We start from the raw sequence: 8,793 nt of genomic DNA on the forward strand, positions 1-8,793 counted from the left end.
GTTTCATCAATTGTACGTTAACATCAGTGACACAACAATAAAATCCAGAAATCACGAACTTGTCTCCATGACTCCATCTGGAAAATAATTTGCGATTTTGTATTTTGTTTTTGACTCTATGAACCGCTGGACATGCCTCGGCATGAGACGGGATGCCATGATACGAGAAGCGCCAGGCTGCAGCCAGTCTTGTTAGTAACAGGAAATACTTCATATTGAGTTGTTTGAGCTCAAACACATAATTACAATAAGATAGGCCATTAAAAAGTACAGTTCAATTCATAAGTAATGTACAGAAATGAAACATGTTTAAGTAATACAAACTCAGTTTGTTTGATTAGAAACTACTGATTGGACTTAAAAACACAAGTACAAGAAGAAAGGACATGAAAAAGTTCAGCTTACTCAGAATTAACAATTAATGTCAATAAATTAGAAACATTTCGGTAATAAGATCTCTATCTCCTGAGTTGAATCAAAATCTGGGTTTACATTGTTCCTTTCTTCTGTGTTAAAGTTATTTTGAGAAATTGCACCTCACAAATATATCTCCTAAAGCTGTACATGTACAGTACACAACAGGTTTGATGGGTGAACAGCTGGGGTATTTTGTCATGTTTGAAATCTTTTCTTTTGTCAGGTGTTTCTTAGTGCGTGTCATGACTTTGTCTGAATTTTCAGGTATGTCCTGTTAGTAAAAGTAACAGGTATCTATAATATAAAAACATAAGACAACGCCCCTGAAAATAGAACCGCACAGTTTAGCAGGTTCAACTGTAAGATGTGGAAAGATGTGTTGGTGCTCACATAAACAAAACTTCTGTGGTTTACAGGAAGTAAAAGAGGGAAACAGGTTCAGTTACATGAGTGAAGAACAGATAGTGCTGTTTGGTGAGATGAACAGCTGATCTGTGTTGGCACACAACACATCTGTCTTCCCTTACCTTCACTTGCTTCATAGGACTTTTTTAGGTCCGGGAGACTTTTCCTGTAATCGGAGAGAGTTTTTCTGGTTTGTTCAGATCGAAGCATCTTCTCTTTTATTTTATTCTTGTGCGTTGTTAGAAAACTCGGGTGAAGCAATAATAAAGATCTGTCTATCTGCTCAGAGATTTCACAGCTCCAGCAGCTCAACTTTATGACTTCCTTTCTTCTGTGGTAAAGTTATTTTGAGAAATTTCCCCTCACAATTAGTGTTAGATTCAAATATATCTCCTAAAGCTGTACATGTACAGTACACAACAGGTTTGATGGGTGAACAGCTGGGGTATTTTGTCATGTTTGAAATCTTTTCTTTTGTCAGGTGTTTCTTAGTACGTGTCATGACTTTGTCTGAATTTTCAGGTATGTCTTGTTAGTAAAAGTAACAGGTATCTATAATATAAAAACATAAGACATACCAACGCCCCTGAAAATTAAATTTCACAGTTTAGCAGGTTCAACTGTAAGATGTGGAAAGGTGTGTTGATGCTCACATAAACAAAACCTTCTGTGGTTTACAGGAATTAAAGGTTTACAGGGAAAGAGGTTCAGTTACACGAGTGAAGAACAGATAGTGCTGTTTGTCTAGATGAACAGCTGATCTGTGTTTGCTTTCCATTGTGTTTTTGCCTTTAATCGCTATTTCTTTAATTGTATTCAATAGTTTCTATGTTGATTAATCAAAAACTATAATAATAATAAAAAACAATAATAATTAAGTACATTAACTGCATATACATTAAATACATTAATATTAACCAATGTACCCTCACTGTAAAGTATTACTGATTTCTGTAATCTCAGTGCAGCACTTGAAATGTTTTGTGTCCTCTTTAATGAATTGCTGCAGTTTGCTTTCGTTCTCATTTGTAAATCAGTTTGGATGAAAACTGCCGAGAGATTTATGTAAATATGCATGTAAATGTAAAAGAAAAACATGCTGTTTGCCTCTTTTAACCTCCATACATTTTGTTGAGAAAGATGCGTATAAATATAAATATTTTATATATAAATATTTTATATGTGTTATATAAGTTACACAGACCTTCTAAAGTGTATTGGATGGCATCCCAATAACATTGTGCAATTTTAAATAAATATATACTACAATACTTTATATTTTAAAGTTTATATTTATTATGCTTTTTTTAACAAGTAAACTAGTTTCTGTGTACTATTCTGTTCTTGTTTTCTCCTATTGTAAAACTGGTCTTGTGTTTTATTAGATGAGTAATTTATCAGAGGAGTTTATTCATTAGATAAGTCAGAGCAGTTTGAGTAAAGGACATATCTGTGCATTAGACCCTGGAATATCACACAGCTTTATATATATCTTCAAATGTAAGAATGGTTCAGTGTACTGATTGCTTATCAAAGCTTTTTTGTGTTCAGAACTGAAAGAGAGAACAAAGACACAGCGGACAGATGGACATTCATTCAAATATATCGTGTCCTGAGGCACTTTCCTCTCCTGGCCTAAACCTGAAGCTCTGTGATTTCATCATGGCCATACATTTCCATGCCGTGACCTTGTGAGTGAGGTTTTGTCAGTCAAACCTCTGATAGCATGCAATGCAAATATTTAACTTATTAATCAAATGTTGGATCAATGACGGGTGTTTGTTTTGGTGTAGCTTAATGGAAATGTTTGATCATACATGCAAATAAAAACACGAGCTGCAGAACAAATATAACCTCCATACTTTCTCTAATGTCACGCATCTGCTCTCTTCTCTGCAGTGACATCCTTAATTAGAAACTTGTCTTAAATTTTGTTTTACATAATTGTTTTTAAGAAAGTATTATTAGATTGTGCACTTTATTCTTTATCAAGCACATTTTATATGGATGTCCTGCGATCTGTAGCCAAATACCCAACATAATAATCTTCAGTGTGTGCTTGTGATTCATAGGAACACTTTTCTGTTGAGGTTCCTACATTATGTGGCAGATGTAATGAGTGAAAGTCTTTGAATGTTGCAGGGTTTTCGTCTTGATCTTGTGCTGCAGAGACGATCGTCTTCATACAGCTGAACTGTTTGTGATTTCAGTAGTCTCTCATGGTAAACTGCTTTATGAATGTTGCTGATATTAATCAGTATATCAGTTAGCATTTCATGAAAGACCCATTTTGCACAGAACAATCAGATTCCTTCCAGATCTAAATACAGTTGTTGTGAATATTGAGTAGATGAGGCCACTGTGTTACTTTCTGATTCAGGAAACATCACACAGGTTTTTATTAACTCTTTTATACAACATTTACAGTATATACAGCTCAATCTGTATTTGTAGATAAATATGTCATTTACATGCATGGAAATGTAATTTTAAAATGGTCAATCATACGATTTAAAACAGACATTTGAAAAACAAGCACTAAAAACACTAGCGTGAGTGTACATCAGTGTCATTTGTGTTGTCTGCAATCATCACAAGTTGTATTTTCAGTCTTTTTATCTTTGGTTTGCATTTGTTAAAATCTTTTCACTTGAGCAATTATTAACAGATACTTACACTATGTAATGCAGTATATTTTCTTTGTAAATAGTACTTATAAGATATGTTTACTTATATAAATATCTATCAAATCAGACAGAAGTCACTGCAGTTTTATTTGGTTAAAAACATACACTGCAATACAAACATCTAAATATTTTGTTGTTATATCCACTGATTTCTAATAATGTCATTGTATATGACATATATCTGTTATCTCAGCTGTATTTTGTTCTTTTTGTCTTCTATAACTCTTACATATGTCCATTCAGGTTTATGTTTTTGCTTTTCTTTTGCAAGTCTAATAGCACAATGTGTTTTCACTAATGGAAGCACCTTTTGTTCTTATGGCTGGGGAAAATATTTGATTTACATTTTACAGCAAAGCTTAACAAAACACTTGTGATCTCATATTATCTGAGTATACAGACCATCTCTGTTTGTGGAAGGATGTTTCAGAGAGTTCATCAATCCAGTCATTGTTAGTTGATTGTTTATGAGAGATAGATGAGTTAATGAATGCTGATAAAGAAGAGTGGTAAATGTTTAGTAATGTTTGTCACGAAACAGAGTGCTGAATATCAGCATACGTTTTCCTTATTAAACCACATGAAATGGTTCTGATATCTAGTTCCCATGTTAAATGTAATTATGAGTAACGTGCTTTCAGCAGTGTTGGGAAAATTTAGTTTTAAAAGTAGTACATTACAATAATGAGTTAATCCCTAAAAAAGTAACTATTTGAATTTCTTAGTGACGTGTACTTCTGCTGTTTGAGTTTCAGCTTTCAGAAACTGTGTGACACGTAAAGAATTTGCGAGTAAGCAGTTGAAAAAAAGAAACAAGAACAACAAAAAAAAATATTTTGAATACAGGGGTTCATTTTGGATGAGATGTGAGGCATTTTGCATTGTGTGTTTGCAGCTCTTGGATTTGTGTGTGAAATTTTGAAATATAAAAAGAGGCAATGTTTTGGAAATCAGTGTAGGCAGATATAAAATGTGTAACAGCACAGCTTCAGTGTGTCAGAGGAGAGTGTGCTGCTGCTCTGCGCCGCTAGAGGGAGCGAGAGTGTCCTCATGAGCCGAGCTAAAAACGAAAGTGAAAGTACACGGGAAATAAGCGACTATACTAATACAAATAACAAATACAAACATATATATATATATATATATATATATATATATATATATATATATATATAATATGCAATTCAGTAACATTAAGTTGATGTAATTAATGAAACATTGTTAAGAAGAAATAATAACTTTTACATTACCATTTTGAATTAGTTTGTATGTAGAATACAGTAGGTGGGATGGTGATAGTGACAGGAGTGTTCACAGTAGAGATGGGAGTGTTGACCAGAGGAGAAATAATACAAGTAGACATGCTAAGACTGAGAGAAGATGTGCCACACAAGAGAGAGCGATGTGGATGCTTTTGGAAGTACAGTGACCCATACTCAAAATTCGTGCTCTGCATTTAACCCATCCAAAGTGCACACACACACACACACACACACACAGCTTAAGTTAAACAGCATTTTCAAACTTGCTTTTAGACAGATGTGTTCCATTAAAATCAACATGGAAATAAAGGCAGACTGTGAGATATGGACAGATATCATGTACTGTTAGAACGGGAAGAGACTGCGCTAATAAAGGATACAGTGGACTCAATATAAACTTTAGGATATAACGCTCTGACTACTTACAATGGGCACAGTCTGCATGAGATCTGAGGTGATGGCCAATGACAGCAGGAGGAAAAACTGTAGAATTTGTATGAATTATTAACACTTTGTTTAAATTTAACCTAAAAGTAAAAAAACAAAAAAACAAAAAAAACATCAAATTCGGTACAAAAACTGCAATAAAATAGTGTCGAGGTGTTCAGATCCACACAGACGTACCACTGGAAATGTTTGCCTTTACAACTTTTGGTCTTCTCTGTAAATGCACAAGACGATCAAATTCATCCCTCTCCACAAACAAGAAGGGTTTGACAAGAGTTTGACAGACCTTCATTTGATCTACTGTTTCAGCTGAAATAAAAAAGGAAAATGTTGTTGTTGTTTTAATACATAGATGTTGAGACAGTGTGTGAGAAATGATTTGTGGACAAAATATTTGAAAAGAAGGACTATAAGGAAGGTTATTAAACATAAAGTAAGGATACATTAGTTAAAATATATCAGTTATAGCTAAATGTCTTCAACAAAACCTGTGACGTGTTGAACCTTTGAAGGACTTCAGCTTCCCTGACAACTTCAAGTTCAGGATTTAGCTTCGAGTTCAAGTTCCCTGTTAATACAAGAACTGATCCAAATCTGATTCTGAGCTGTGAAATTATGACATGATGAACAAGAGAAAAGAAGAAAGAAAAAATATGTGTCTGAATTATGATTTACAGTTCAGAAAAAAAGGAAAGGAAAATGAGAGCGAGAGATTGAGAGAGAGACAGAGAGAGACAGAGAGAGAGAGAGAGAGAGAGAGAGATTCACAAAGAGCTGCTGGACACTGAATGTTGTTGTAGATGGAGATATGTGTGATATGAAGAAACTTAAAAATAGAAAAGTAAAAAAAAAAACACTGAATTACAATTACATTGCAAAATTGTATAAAAGGTTGTTGTGGTTGAGCGACATATTACTATGGTAAAAACATGGTAAATGTGTGACTTTTACATGACCTCTTTCCTTCTCAGGTGAATTTCAAATCAATATCACAATGAAAACTAATGTTATAATGCTGGCGGAGTCCGATTGAATGATCTAAACGTCAAACAGGTCAAATAGGCCAAAAAGCGTCCAGTAATTTGAAAAAAGAACTCATAATATTATTTATGAACACGGGATGATCGAATACTTTATGAGACGCGTGGAAAACCTATCTGTACATGTCTCGATGTCATCTTAAATCCATTTCTTTTTAGCAAAACATTTCGAACAGCTGGGAGAGTTTAAAACACAAACAGTTCAAAACGCAATTAGAAACATATTAAAATAAACCCACAATGCATTCAAAGTTCATGTAGCATATCTCCTGTGTCCAACAGGGGCACTAATTTAGGGAACGGTCATGGGTCGTATTTGAGGATAGTGACCTACACAGGTAAAAAGTGCACCTGTAGCTCAAGTGGTAGAGCAATGCTTTAGCAAGTGCAAGGTTGATGGTTCCAATCCCAAGGAACACATGTTAGGAGGGAAATGTTAGCCAGAATGCAATGTAAGATGCTTTGGATAAAAGCATCATGCTAAATGCATACATTTATTTTAATTTAGAATTTATACGGTCATGTGGGTTGGAGGACTTGTTGGTACTGTTTAGCAGGTTCAACTGTAAGATGTGGAAAGATGTGTTGATGCTCACATAAACAAAACCTTCTGTGGTTTACACGAAGTAAAGGGATGAGAGGAAACAGGTTCAGTTACATGATTGGTGAACAGGTGCTGTTTGATGAGATGAACAGCTGATCTGTGTTGGCACACAACAGATCTGTCTATCTGCTCAGAGATTTCACAGCTCCAGCAGCTCAACTGTATGACTTCCTTTCTTCTGTGGTAAAGTTATTTTGAGAAATTACACCACACAAATAATTTTAGATTCAAATATGTCTCATAAAGCTGTACATGTACAGTACACAACAGGTTTGATGGGTGAACAGCTGGGGTATTTTGTCATGTTTGAAATCTTTTCTTTTGTCAGGTGTTTCTTAGTACGTGTCATGACTTTGTCTGAATTTCCAGGTATGTCTTGTTAGTAAAAGTAACAGGTATCTATAATATAAAAACATAAGACATACCAACGCCCCTGAAAATAAAACCGCACAGTTTAGCAGGTTCAACTGTAAGATGTGGAAAGGTGTGTTAATGCTCACATAAACAAAAACTTCTGTGGTTTAAAGGAAGTAAATGTTGACAGGGAAACAGGTTTAGTTACACGAGTGAAGAACAGATAGTGCTGTTTGATGAGATGAACAGCTGACCCATCTAGGAATCTTTCATGTTCTGGGAATGTTTCAACGGCAAGTTTTATTTTAGTTCCCATGTCCTGATAAAGCTTCCCATCACACTAGATGTGGACTGACACTGCTCAGAAGTCAAATGTTGGTTGAAAGTGAAAACCCAACCTTTGTTAGATGTCAAACTCCAGCGTAAATAACTCCAAAAACAGTATTATCAACTTAACTTATTATAAACAAGATTGACTTTATTTCTGTCATAAATTAAAAAAAGTTCTTATTGAGATTAACAGAGATGTCAATGGTTTATTGAAAATAATAGTTTGGTTTGACTTCACCATTATGTTGATCAGTAGTTATTCAGTATGACTCTTTTTAATGTTAGTTTTTATTTGATTATTGTAATTACAGAGATGGGTAGAGTACCCGGAAACTGTGTAAAAATAAAAGTTCTAGTCTGAATAGTTACATGAGTAACAGTAAAAAAAAAAAAAAAAAAAGTATCAGATTAAAATAACTAGTCTTTAATTACTTTGGGTCATATACTCAATATCTATAGTCTATTTTTATTTAGATGTATAGTTAAAATCAACCCATTCTCACTCCAAAGGCGTCAAAAACCGAAGCATGGTCAAGCGCCCCTAGCGTCACTTTTATGACGCCAAATGTGCCTCTCGGCGTCGAATATCGAAGCACTACGACCTTCATTGCTTTCAATGGGAAACTTTTGGCGTCAGAATTCGACACGAGGACATGAGATGTTTATCGCTATGAAATCACGTTCAAGAAGTCTCATTCAGAACACATCGCGATACTTGCTATCAGTTCCACAGTTTGGGTGAGTAGTCGTATATACGCTCTTTTAATGCCTTTTATAAAATGTATTCTGTCTTATTTATTAATCAAATTAGTGCCATATGTTTAATCGCTGTATTATATCGGTCATCCGCGGCTGTCTTTGAGTTTCATTTCGTTTAAATAAATGAACACAGCTGCTAATTAGTGTGATTAAACTCTATCTGTCACGTGACGTGCCATAGACCTTCGAACAGTTTTATATTATTATTAATTTCAGGATTAATGATGTAAGTTGTATTTGTAGTAAAATCATGGTAATCACGACACTTACAATAGTAATAAATGAAATGTGAAGTTAAAACACAGTAAACAGGACATTAGTAACTGTAACTGTAGTTTTACTATGGTATATTAATAATCAATACAACAATACAATAATCACCAAACCAGCTATGTTTGTATCACTGTAATGTTAGTGTTTTTATGTGCTTTTATATGACAGATATCACAGTAATCATATGTTCTGTACCATGCTTTTAATACCTTTTA

This window comes from Carassius auratus, unplaced genomic scaffold (assembly GCF_003368295.1).
Source record: "Carassius auratus strain Wakin unplaced genomic scaffold, ASM336829v1 scaf_tig00046054, whole genome shotgun sequence".
Lineage (NCBI taxonomy): Eukaryota > Metazoa > Chordata > Actinopteri > Cypriniformes > Cyprinidae > Carassius > Carassius auratus.